This window comes from Delphinus delphis, chromosome 1 (genome assembly GCF_949987515.2).
Source record: "Delphinus delphis chromosome 1, mDelDel1.2, whole genome shotgun sequence".
NCBI lineage: Eukaryota > Metazoa > Chordata > Mammalia > Artiodactyla > Delphinidae > Delphinus > Delphinus delphis.
Genome location: NC_082683.1, coordinates 47198751 through 47212198, shown reverse-complemented (window position 1 = coordinate 47212198; position 13448 = coordinate 47198751). Strand labels below are relative to the sequence as shown.

The window sequence follows — 13448 nt, the reverse complement described above, 5'->3', positions numbered from 1 at the left end:
GAATAGACATAACAGACATCTGGGCTGAAGACAGACCTATAGGAATCAACAGCTTGGACATGGTAGAGGTGGAGAAAGACGTGAGAAGTGGATGAGATGGATGGCCCAGCGGGGTTGTGCAGGATGAGAAACGTGGGCTTGTTTTGGATCAAGTTCAGTCAAACTATTTCTTTTCTATGGCTTAGAGGATTGAACTGCTTTGAAAAATGTCTGCACACCCTTTAAATATGATTACTTTCTGACTGTACTCAACTCCCAGTCTAGCTACCACTTCTGTGAGAGGTGGACAAGTCACTGAAGCTTAGATTTGATGGTCTTATCTCTAAACTAGGAATAATATGGCTTTAACCTGCGTCAGTATAACTCTCCTGCTTCAGGACCTCTGCACTCTCTGTTCCTCTGCCTAGAATACTCTTCCCTGTGACCTTCCCCTGCTGGGCTCCTTCTTCTCATCAGATGTCTGCCCCACTAACACTCCTGCAGAGAGGACTTCCCTGACCCTCCAGGATAAAGCAGTGCAAACCCAGGCCCTTGATACTCAAGCACTCTATTCTAATCGCTGTCTGCTATTTCTTTTACTGTTTTTTACTCATTGTTGATTCTTGCACTCCCTAACCAGAACGTGTCATGAAAGTATGGGTCAAACTTGCCTTGTTCTTTGCGATAGTCCAATCTCCTAGAAGAAAGCTTAGCACATAGTAGGCAAGCAGTAATTTTTGAATTATTTTGCATTTGAATAATTTTGAACAAATGAAGGATTTTCCAGCTTTATGAGCAAATATTAATAAACAACTCTTGAACATTTCTATGTGCCAAGTACCTTGTTAAACTGCTGGGGATACAGAAATCTTACTTGCTTCTTATTTGCAAACAAGTTTACAATCTCATGAGAGATACAGACACCTATGCAGCTATTATAAGGGAGTGAATCAAAGCGGGGCAGAGGTTTGGGTTGTTGTGAGGAAGGGTCTGGAGATGTGCTGTATGTGTGGAGGACGGAACTAGGTGGTCTCGGGGCTACAAATTGGAATACTGGGATTGTGATGCCAACTTGATATTCTGACCCAGAGGCTTGGTTGATGGATGAAAAGATAGGACAGGAGAATGAATCCACTTTACACTTGCACTAGACTATGAAATTTATATCTGTTTGGCTCACAAGCACATCATATCCAGATGTATATACACATAGTAGGTGCTCAATAAATATTTTTTGAATAAACAAGTTTCATCTCAGCATGAAATAAAATTCACAGTTGGTATATTCCTGAAATGGAATATCATTCAGCCTTAGCAAGGAAGAAAATTCTGACACACGCTCTGACATGGATGAATATTGAGGACAGTTTGCTAAATGAAGTAAGCCAGTCACAAAAAGAGACAAACTGCATAATTTCACTTATATGAAGTATGTAGAATAGTCAAAGAAATAGAAACAGGAAGTAGAATAGTGGCTGCCAGGGACTGCAGGCAGGGAAGAACGGATGGTTGTTTAATGGGTATAGAGTTTCAGTTTTGCAAGAAGAAAAAGTTCTGGTAGTTGGTTGCACAACAATGTGAATATACTTAACACTACTGTACACTTGGAAATGGTTAAGATGGTAACTTTTATGTAATATGTATTTTACTACATTTAAAAGTAAAAAAATAAAATAAAATAAAATTCAGGGTGTGACTAGTGATTCAGTTGCATCTGAATCTGTGTTATTTTGTTCTCCTAAGTGAAAGAACTCAAAAAGTCTGTGTTCCTAGTGAGAGTTCCTCCTGTTTTCAGAATCTATGAACCTGCATGAAAGGGGCAAGGGGAAACTGAGGCTCTGAGAGGTTTTGTAATTTGTCCCAGGTCACACTGTCAGCAGGGCTGGTCCTGTGATAAGAACCTGAGTCGTTGACTTGAGGGCAGCGCTCTCCCCATTCCACCTGTGGTCAGGGGTCAGGGGCAACCTCTGCAGCCACCTCTCACATCCTGATCCTGCTTGGGGCACCACGGTTCCTGCCGCAGGACAGATGTCCCTTGACATCTCTGCTTGAAAATCTGATAGGCACCTTGCAATCAGCTATACGGAGCTCCTGATTTACTAGTTATCAGATGGTATATTCTTAAAAATAATTTTTGATGATAGTTCACTGTGTGATTTTTGGCATACAACTTAGGAGTTCAAAGAATGAAGTCGCAGTCCTATAAACAAAACTCTTTCCCCATGAACTGATTCTTGACACTAAGTTCTCTGTGCTGACATCTGTAAATATGATAAATAGGACTAGAATTCATGCTTAACTCTGTGTCACTCTAGTGATAAATATTATATACCAGTGGATATATATACTAAAGAAAATTCTCAGATATCCCATTATGAGATAAATTCCCTATACTTTGTATGTTTCCTTACTTTATATGTTTAGGAATTATTTTTTAAAATCCAGATTTGTTATTTTGATCAATTGTGTATACTAATCATTATAATGATAACTCAATGCAGATGGAATTTTTTAATGCTTAGAACCATATGGTTAGAGGAAACAAAACATCTTATATAGCATTTATATACATTTTAGAGAGATATGATATGGTGATCAATAAAAGACTTTCAATCTTATAATCTGTATTAGGTTAAGATTCTGGAGGAGAGGTAAATGGAATGAAAATATGAGTTCAAGGAATAAAAGAAACTAAAATTTCTGATTGTTGAGAAGAGTTCTTTCATACATTTTTAAAAGTAAATGTAGGCATCAGAACACTATGATATTCACTTTCAACTAGATCATTTAAAAGTGACTTAGTACCTTTATTTCAAATTTTCAATATTTACAAATTGCCATAAGTTTCTTTGCAACTATGTAAACTTACAATGAACAATTTTAGAGGTCAGTGTAAAATGTGTGTTAGAGTACATAAATTTTCAGAATTCTTTTGTGGGTGTGTAAACCAAACCAGTTTGAAAACCGGGGGCGCAGACTGTCCTTGATAAGTTGTACTGTAAAGGATACTGAGAAATGGGTAGGTAGCGGGAGGAAAATATGGAACCTCAAAAGACCTGTTTGGTTTGGGTTCGCTCCTGTCTCTAACGATGGGAGAAATTACAGAATGTTTATGTGCCGAGGAGAATGATTTAGCCAAGAAGGTGAAAGTGATGGTGCGGGAGAGGAGGGACGGTGGCTTGGGGCAGTGAAGGACGTGGGCACAGAGTACCAGCAGACGTGAGGCCCGTGAAAGGACAAGGCAGAGCGACGTGGCCGACGCCGGGAGGGAGGGCAGAGAGGATGGGCGAAGGGCAAGCGCGGATATCCGTGTGGGATGGAGGAGCGGGTGGTGGCTGGAGGAAGTTCTCTCTGACTGAGTCTATTTCCTCAGTAAAATCAAAGCAAGATTAGCAGCCGTGAGGAAGGGTGCGGGAGGAGGTGTTGGGAACGACAAGAGAGAAGATGTCGAACGGTCCTTTAGAGGAGTGGAACGGAATTCACTCGGGAAGTGCAGTAGGACTTGGGCTTGGTTTCAGGAGTTTGTTGAGAGGAGTCAGCCAGGCGGTGTGCTTCTTCCGCCACGTACAGCCGGGTGGACGCAGGTGAGGGCGGGCGGGAGAGTTGTATTTACCCAGCTTGCAATGTGCAGGTGCGCACACTGATGGGTGCGGGTGCAAGGGAGTTGAGGCCGAGTCATTAAAATGATGGAGCCTGGACTTTAAGCTGCGAAAGGAGGGACAGGACGGCACAGGGATGGGTGATGCAATCCATGAATAATTAACTCCCTGTGGGGGGCCAACTGCTGCGTTTGGAGTATTGACTTTCTTTTTAAAATTTCAGCCGTCTTATTTTTTTCCCCCCAAGGGCACTGACTCTCCGATTCTCCTCCTCTTCCGTCCTCAATATTTCTGTCGTCGTTTTCACAGGTGGAATATCTTCTAACATCTTCAAGGAGGTCAGTCGCGGTTTCTTTCAGCGTTACCTCTGCCGCCTGCGTGGCCCGCTTTGCGCGTTTCCTAGGCATTCGCGTTTCTGTTTGTTTTGGTTGCCGGCTTTCCTCCCGCAGCCGCGGATCCGGGCGGTCCCTTCAGGTTCTGGGGGAGAAGGAAGCGCTGATTGGTTGTCCTGCGAGCCGGTGCGGGGCCTGTCGCCGGGGGGCGGGGAGGGCGGCCGGGAGCTGAGCCAGCTGTGGTTCTCCCTGGGCCGCTGGGCTCCGGCCGTCCCTCCGTCCCGGGCCTGGGAGGCAAGCGCCCGGGGCGGGACTGTGCGGGCCACGGGGGACCTGATTTCTTGTTTTCTGCCCAGCCGGACGTTTTGGCACGCAATGCAGATGCTTTGTAGCTGGGCATTTATCTGGGAGAGTGTTTGCGGTGACGTCACAGAAACAGATTTTGTTTGGCCTGCCTCCCCGCCCACTCCCCGCCCTCTCCAGACTTCTTCGGGTGGGCAGGCACGCACCCAGTGGGAGCAGTCCAGGGCTTCCAGCCAGTCCTCCTTTTGAAAGGCACGGGGTCGGAAGGGTGATTGAACATTAACTCTTCGTGACGGCAGTTTATCTGTCAGGGAGGCCTGGCGGCCGGAGGATTTCGATTTCCAAGCAGCTCCACGCACAGAGTGCTGTCCACCAAACACTGTATTTCGTGCTTCGTTCGTGCCACACCCCGGGGACGTTTCCGAAGAGAAGGGCAACTTCCAGCCCTTTAGAGTGACTGCCTTTCATTCTCACGTCCCAGCTCTTGGTGGTTCCTGCACTGAATTCTCACAACCTGTGATGTCGACATTAGTCTCCCATTCTTCAGATGAGGCAGTTGAGTCTTAGAGAGATGAAGTGACTTACCGATATCATCTAGATAGGTGGGACAGAATTCGGTTTGGCCCTGATCTGCCTTCAAAGCCCAGGTATAATCTATTATTCTACCAGAGCCATGCCCTCCAGGGATACTGGGTTTGCTGGGTGGGGAGAGGACAAGAGAACTAAGTAAAGCCGGAAGTGCAGACTCCAGGCGACCACTAAAAGCAAGGGAAAGCACCATGACTTACTTTGTTTGCTTGCTTGTTTCTGTGCCCTTTAGGGAAATATGCCCAGAGGAAGTTCATTTAACCTGGCCCTGCAGGATGAGCAGGGAATTCCACCCGCTGACAATGGACATTTCAGGCCCTGGGAGCAGAAGGTCCAAAGGGGAAGAGATTCTGGCATCCGCAGAATGTAATGGGGGAAGGCCCTTAGGGAGACCCCAGCCCTTCATTTTACTGAGGGAATAAATGGAGGCCCAGAGAAGGTACTTAATTATTTAAGATCACGAAATGCAAGTGCCCAAATTGGGGCTGGAATCCCAGTACTCTGCCCTTTAATCTGTGGTCTGTCTTTATTAGTAATTTAGTAGTAAGACACAATGTAAGAGTTGTTCACACTTGTTCAGCACTTACTAAACAAGTACTTCATATATATTCCTTTCTTTTAATCCTTGGAACAACTCTATGAGGTAGACAGTATTTTACAAAGGAGAAAATTGAGACTGAAGGAAGTAACTTACTCCGGATCACACTGCAAGTCTGAGCCTGGAGCCCAGGCTCTTTCCTCTCTGCTCTAGTAGTGATAAGCAGATACGGAAAGAAGGGTGTGACCAAAAAAAAAAAAACCCTTTTCAACGTATGTATTTTTATCTCCCGTATTCAGATGAGAAACTGAGGTTCAGAGACCGTCAGTGACTTGCCTAAGGTCACAGAGCAATAAAGTGGTGGAGCGGGCAGTGGTGACTACTCCTGGGTTCTCTCTACTCCTATCACAGCCCCCACCTTGGAGAGAGAAGCAGTCAAAGCCCCTTGTCTCTTGATCGTCTTTCACATCTTCCAGACAGCTCTGCCTTGGGATCGTCCTCTGCAGGCCAAGTGGCTCTGGTCAAATCTTACTTCTCCAATGAGGAATTACCTATCCTAACAAGACAGGGACCTGGGTCTCCCGGCGGCCAGTGAGGTGATTTTCTGCATTCCTCCTCACTTTCTCCTGGGCAGCTTTGTCATCAGGGGATCTGGATCACACTATCCCCCAAAGACCAAAGTGTGCGATGCTTTTAGCTCCAGGATCCTTTGGAGAAGCCACTTGGTCAAGCCCCTTTGGTTTAAGTTTGCAGGATAAGCATCGAGGGGCAAAGCCCGGTCAGGACGGTGGTGCTGGAGGCCTGGGGCCTGCTTGAACTGCGTTAGCACCTCTTACATCTGGGTGAAGAGTGACGAGTAGACAGAATTATGAATTGGGGGTGGAAAAATGAGTCTCCCCAAATATTTCCGTTTACTAGTAACCCTCACTGACCGAGTGAATAAGCTTCATGAGAGTGCTCCAAATTAATTAGGTTTATCTGGCTTGTCTTCACTGCTAAATCAGGTGTCTCTGAGGGCTTGGCTTCCAGAAGGGATGTTTGAAAGATGGGTTTCCACTGTGGAAGGAAGCTCTGGACCAGATCCCAGGAGGTCTGGGGGGCTCGAGCCAGCTCTGCCAATGACTGACTGTGTGACCCTGGAAAAGGCAGTTCACCTCTCTAAGCCCATCGTTATTCATTCACTCATTCTGTCATTCCATACACATTTCTGGAAGCGCTACTGTGGGCCTGGCACCGTCTTAATGGTTGAGACAACTTCTAACAAGACAACCTCTGCAGTGGTAGACCTCATAGCTTCTGGGGGGAAACGATCAAGGCTAGAGACTGTGAGTGGATTCTAAGCTGCTCTGGGATATGGGTAAATGCCCCCTGGAAGAACTGATGTCAACAGGACCCTAGCCCTTATGGAAGCTCTGTGAAAATTTGAAAAAGGCTCCTCCTTTTCTGGACAAATGTAGCCTCATACCTGGATGTACAGCTTGGCAAGCAGAGCCTAAGCAGATCCTTGTGTCCCCAGTTGCCTCCTAGGCTGATCACTCTTGCCTGGTGAACAACTTGCTTATCTGAACACAGCAGCCCTGAATGTCAAGATTGAGATAGAAAGGTCCGGTAGAAGGAAAAGGTGGCAGAGACCATTTCAGGCTCAGAAAGGAGTGTGTATAAACCCCGCAGGCTGGAGAGAATGCTGCCTCCGCTTGGGGACTTGCCTGTGGTTCAGTGACTGGAGGGACAAGTGGGTGGTGTATTAATGGGGGGATTGAGGAGAGATGAGGTTGGGAAGATTGGCAGAGGCTGTTTCTTCACTTATGAAGCAAACAGTTAGTGGGCATCAGTGCAAGTGTAGTGCCATAAATACTAGGGAAATAGTGAACAAAATCAACCCAATGCCCTTCCCTGGAGGAATTCACATTCTAGTGAGATCCCGATGGGCCTCCAGTGTCTATGACGGCATCATGAGGCCATATTGATTTCTGACCCACCTCCCCTCTAGCACTGTATGAGCCCCCAACCAAGATAATGAGTATAAAAGGCCTTTGAGAACTGGGAACTTCTGAATCATTCCAATAAATAATCACTTTTAATCTTTTTCTTTTTGGCCGGACTGCGTGGCTTGCAGGATCTTAGTTCCCCGACCAGGGATTGAACCTGGGCCTGGCAGTGAAAGCACCGAGTCCTAACCACTGGACCACCAGGGAATTCTCAATCACTTTTTTTTTTTTTCTTGGGGTACGCAGGCCTCTCACTGTTGTGGCCTCTCCCGTTGCGGAGCACAGGCTCCGGACGTGCAGGCTCAGCAGCCACGGCTCACGGGCCCAGCCGCTCCACGGCATGTGGGATCTTCCGGGACCGGGGCACGAACCCGTGTGCCCTGCGTCGGCAGGCAGACTCTCAACCACTGCGCCACCAGGGAAGCCCCTCAATCACTTTTAATCTTAATCTGAGTGACTAACACTTGTGCCTAGGAATTCGGGGGCTTGTTCCTGGCACCCACCTGATCCTACCTTCTGAGAAGAAGACACCTTTTGTCATGGTCCTGATGCAACAGGAAATGTGACGTCTTCCCTTGCTCTACTCTCAAGGCCCATCCTGACCAGGAAAGATCCAACCTCTCTGGGTCAGCTGAGCAGGCTGGATGGCCTGTGACTTCCTGGGGCCTGTATAGGAATTCACTGGCTCGTTCTCAGGCTATGAGCATCTGCTGTGGTCAAAGGCTGTTTCTCTTCTGGCTGAAGCACCGGTGTGGATGAGAGAGTCACTTAAAAATCACAAACAAAAGGGAAGCTCTGACTCTTGGATAAGAGAGGGTTATCCCCGGGCTAGAAGCTGGGTCTGGCCTGATCAATAAATAGGTATGATTCAGTGAAAGAGGCTGATTCCTAGGCCTGGGAAATTGTCCTCTTCCTCACTATGTGGCTGTAGACAAGTCAATTCCCCTTTCTGGGTAGTAGTTCCTTCCTCTATTAACCAGGAGGTTGAACTTATTCAAACCTGAACAACAGAGTCATTTGAATTCTTCTGTGGGACCTCAGTATGTAAAACAGATAAAAACAGTGGTGCCGCGGTTGAGGCAAGTGGTGGGGCCTGGAGATCTGCTGATCTCATCTTGTCCTGCCTCATCCTCCCTGGACTTCTCCCGCTACCAGATATTGTCCTGGAGTCAGAGTGGAATTTGGTTTGAAAATGAATGGATTAGATCATTTTTCCTCTAACTGGGCTCCGCTGGCCCCTGGGTTCAGGGTAGGGGTGAGTGCAATTTAAAAGTTTTGTGATAATTTTGTGTATCCATTGAAATGGTTATCCAGCCCTCTCCCCATTCCATATAAACATAATCATCCTCCCCCACCTCCATTTCTATGTATAGATGTGAGATTTCAGTGGCCCCATTTGACTTTCTATTTATGACTATGGCAACACCATGAATAAGTCTAAAATGTTTTCCATTTCACTTTCCGTGCAGTGTGTTTCCCAAATTGGACAATCTGTGATTTTTTTTCCTTAAAAAAGATGTATTTGTTAGAAGACAGTAGCATAAACAAGGTAGGAATTTATTTCTCTCTCATGTATGAAGTCCAGGTAGGCGTTCCAGGGATAGAATGATGGTTTCTTGAGCATCAGGACCCGAGCTCTTCCCATCACGTTGCTCTATAGTCCTCATCATGGGCCTTCCAACCTGTGATCCAAGAAGGCAGCCCCAGTTCCTGCCATCAAGTGTGCATTTCATCCAAAAGGAAGGAGGCAAGGAGGAAAGTAGAGAGCCTACCATTTCTTTTTAAGAGCAGAATTTACACACATCACTTTTTTTCACATCCACTACCTATAGTTTGATCATATGGCCACCCCTACCTTCAAGGGAGGCCAAGTAATCTCTTTAGTTGGGCAGTGTTGTGACCAACTAAAAATTCTATCATTATGCAACAGAAGAGAACAAATGGGCCAAATGGTAATCTCTGCCGAGAGTCTAGCCATTTCTCAAGCTTGAGACACATGAATTTCTACACTTTTTTTTCTAGGTGTGAAATTCTGTGATGTGAGTAACATCTAAAAACTTCAACCTGGACAGGAGCTCAAGATTTCAGCTAATCCAGTCCTTTCATCAAATGATGAAGATGTTATGGACCCATTTTACAGAGAAGACAACTTTGGGCCAGAGAGGTTAAGTGACCCACCCAGGGTTAACTTGGTCAGTAGCACAGGGAGAAGTTAATCTTGTGGAGATAATTGCAGGAGTGGTGGGATTCACTGGGCACCTGGGAGGGCTCTTTGCTCTGTGCTTTTTATTGCTGCTTCCATGATGTCCTGGCTCTTCAGACCATACCTTACCGCTGGTGCTATCATTTGGGGGATAAAGTGGACTCTGACCCAGGGATCAGGATGTCCTGAGGGAGTCCAAGCTTTGCAGTCACACAGAGCTGGCTTTCAGTCCTAGTTCTTCTTCTTATGACTCTGCTGCCTTGGGCAAGGCATTTTCTCTTGACCTTAGTTTCCTCTTGTTTAAACAGAAGATAATATTCATCTCCAAGTTTTCTTCCCACCCTTCCTTCTTCCTTCCACCTCCCCCCCCCCTTCCCCCACCCCTTTTCCTCCTTTTTGTCACTCATAGAATGAATAAATAAAGGGAACTGGTCTGGGACTTAGTACTTAGAAGTGAAAGCCCAAGGTAGTTTCCTTTCTTTCTTCCTTCTTCTTTCCTCTTCTCCTTTCATTTTCTTTCTCTTGTTTCAGTTTCATGTACGTTTAGATTTTTTCCCACGAGGTTCAATAATCATAGGACCCAGAGGACTAAAAAAAATGTAGTAGTTGGTACGCACCAGATTCTCTTCAGAAAATGCGGTGCCCAGAAATAGTTGCCCTGACTGGCGAACTTCTACTTCCCTTTAACATTTTTTTTTTGGCTTGTTTTTTGCATCAGGCAAGGAGAACTATAGTCTTGGGTTTCCCCCTCTGACACCTTACTGCTGGACCCTGACGTGGCTATTCCCTCCCTTCTTCATGATTTCTGAACGCTTGAAAATGTTTATAAAATGTCATGCTTCCTGTGGGGTCTTCTCCCCCTTGTATTTAGCTCTGGTTTTCTATAAGCTCCTTGAGGACAGGGAATGGACATCTGTGTATCCCCGCCTTTATGTGTTAGAGAAGTGAAAACTGAAGCCTGATTGGAGATGAACTTCCTCTGAGCAAGGACCCTGTGTTCTACTTCTTTGCCTTCATCGTAGCACCTATGAAGGACAAAGGAAGGAAAGAGGAGTGGAGGGAAGGAGAAAGAAGGTAGGGCAAGGGGGAGGAAGGGAGAAGGTGGGAAATCAGCATTTAAGCATGAAAAGTACCAGCTTTTAAGAAAATGCTACCTCGCTTAATCTTGACAGTGCACGTGTGAGACAAATTGCAGAGGTTGAGACTGGAGCCCAGGAAGGTGCAGTCACTTGTCCGAGCTCCCACAGCGCATGCAAAGCAGAATGAGAAACGGAAACAAGATCTGTGAAGCTGAGGTGAGGGTCTTATTCTTGAACCATGAGTCAGAGTTACTGACACAGTCAAGTGTGAGAATTAAATGCACTGTGTAGGAGGCTAGGTCTATCTCAGGGATTCCCTTTAATGATAGTAATAATGAAGCTCTGTGACCCTGACAAAGTAGCTGGTTGTCTTGCAGCCTCAGTTTCCCCATCTCTAATGAAGGGGGCCCTCTGTGAGTGTGGGGGTCCCTCTAGGCTCTTGAGGTGCTGGGATTCAGCCTCTCTCCCTGAATTCCTCAACCATCAGTGTGAGCCATTTAAAAATGATAGATTCTTCCAGCAGGAGCAATGCCTCTTTCGCTAGGTCAGGCCAAGCAAACTTACTTGGGGTTTTTGATGGGATTTCTCTTAATTGATTGGGGTGAGGAGTTCAGAGTTAAGTTGGAGGACTGGCTTTTCAGCTCCAAGCTGGAAGAGACTGGGGCCTGACATGATTTGAGGTTGCCTGCCCCCTCTTAGAAGGCTGATTGGAGAGCATTCTGCACCCAGCAACACTCCCTACTCCCTGGAGAGCACAGAGGGAGCTGATGTAAGCTATCTTGGTCCTGGAAGGAACGATGTCAAATTTCTGGGGCTTTCCTATTTTGACTCTCCCCATTGCCTGGATGGTTTTCAGTGTTCTTTTGTTTTATTTATTTATTGGTCTGTCTCTCTCTCTTTTTCTTTTCCTCTCTCCCTCCCTCTCCTACTTCCCTCCTTCCCTCCCTCAACTTCCTTTCTTCCTTCTTTCCTTCCAGATGTATTCTTATTCTCAGTTTAAAAACATTTAAGACAATAAGAGGTTTTGAATGGTAATGCTCTCCAGAGTCTAGCTATCAGCGATGTTTTACATCTTCTGATCATTGGTATTTTCCGTCTCTTCCTTATTCATTTAACTAAGACTCATTAATAGTAGCAATAGTTACAATTGGGAGAACTTACCGAGCACCATTCTTTCAGGTCCCACAAGGCACTGCGTTCTTTCACCCAGCAAATATTTATGGAGCATCCACCCATTTCCAGGCACCATCTTGGAAGAGATTCATTCACAACCAAGGCAGAGTCTCTTTTCTGAAAGGAGCTTACATCGTAGTTGGAAACACAGACAATGAGCAAGTAAACAAATATTTAATGTATTTTCAGGTTATTTAATTACATCCTCAAAACAACCTCATGGCAGGTATTATGAGCCCATTTTACATACACAGAAACACTGAAGTGTGGATAATGAAATTACCTGCCCAAAGTCGCATGAGAAATTTGAATGCGCCCCAGCCTGTGGTCTTTGTAGGACCCAATGAAGCTTTTTATTGTTAGCCCAGAGGCAGTAGACTGTGAAGCTATGACGCTGAAGCTCCAGGGCTCCTCACTTGCATGAGCCCTTTTTCAAGTCACTTCGGACCTAACTTTTTTTTTTTTTTTTGTGGTACGCGGGCCTCTCACTGTTGTGGCCTCTCCCGTTGCGGAGCACAGTTTCTGGACGCGCAGGCTCAGCGGCCATGGCTCACGGGCCCAGCCGCTCCGCAGCATGTGGGATCTTCCCGGACCGGGGCACGAACCCGTGTCCCCTGCATCGGCAGGCAGACTCTCAACCACTGCGCCACCAGGGAAGCCCCGGACCTAACTTTTAATCCCTTCCTTAGTGAGGACCCATCACATTTTATAAGCCTCGGGCTTCACAAAACCTGGACCAGGCTTCACCAACATAAGGATTCAGAGACGATTCTAATTTTCCTCAAGAACTTAGAATCCAATGGAGGAGAAAGACATGAAAATAAAACATCGTAATACATAGGGATGAGTGCTATCATGGAGGTGTTATGGACTAAATTGTGTCTGCCAGATTCATATGTTGAACTCTAACCCTCGATGTGATTGTATATAGGCAGAGGGCCTTTAGGGAAGCAATTAGATTAAATGAAATCATAAGGGTGGGGCCCTCATCCCATAGCATTGGTGGCTTTGTAAGAAGAAGAAGAGACAGCAGAGAGCTCTCTCTTCCTACACACATGGAGCAAAGCCCACATGAGCACACAGAGAGAAGGCAGCTGTCTGTAAGCCAGGAAGAGCACTCTCACCAGAAACTGAGATTGCTGGCACCTTGATCATGGACCTCTAGCCTCTAGAACACTGAAGAAATAAATTTTTCTCATTTATGCTACCCAGTCTGTGGTATTTTGTTGTGGTATCCTGAGCAGACTTGAACAGGAGGCAGGTACAAGGCAGATGGATTTGAGGATGGGGGAAGCATTCCAGGCATAGGAAACAGCCTGAGTAAAGGTGTGGAGGCCTGAGGTAGCACAGCATACCTGTAGAACCGTAAATAATAACTGTACGTACTCTGGTGGAGTACGAAGGCAGAAATAAACAGTGAAGGTGGGTGGGAGAAGGTGGCAACCATGTGAGATGCCATGCTTAAGACTGGATAGGTGTGGGAGTGCCCCTAGTTTGCCCTTGAGCAGGGCAGAATCAAAACCATCCTGGTGGCAGGAGGAAGAAGATGGATGAGAGGGAGGGAGACTAGTTAGGCGACTAATGTAATAGTCCAGGTACGAAAGGGTGAGGCTATGAAGTAGGTCAGTGAGGTTGGAGAGAGGGAATGTGTTGCAACTAGGAGGAG

At 46.2% G+C, this 13448-nt stretch overlaps 1 long non-coding RNA gene across 1 annotated transcript; it reads left to right on the top strand.

The window, feature by feature from the left end:
• Positions 1–3647: 3647 nt before the first annotated feature.
• LOC132432380 (uncharacterized) lies at positions 3648–13043 on the top strand. Its single transcript, XR_009520886.1, has 5 exons — positions 3648–3916; positions 9350–9519; positions 10471–10604; positions 10703–10825; positions 11789–13043. It is a non-coding gene; the product is annotated as an uncharacterized lncRNA (long non-coding RNA).
• Positions 13044–13448: the final 405 nt, after the last annotated feature.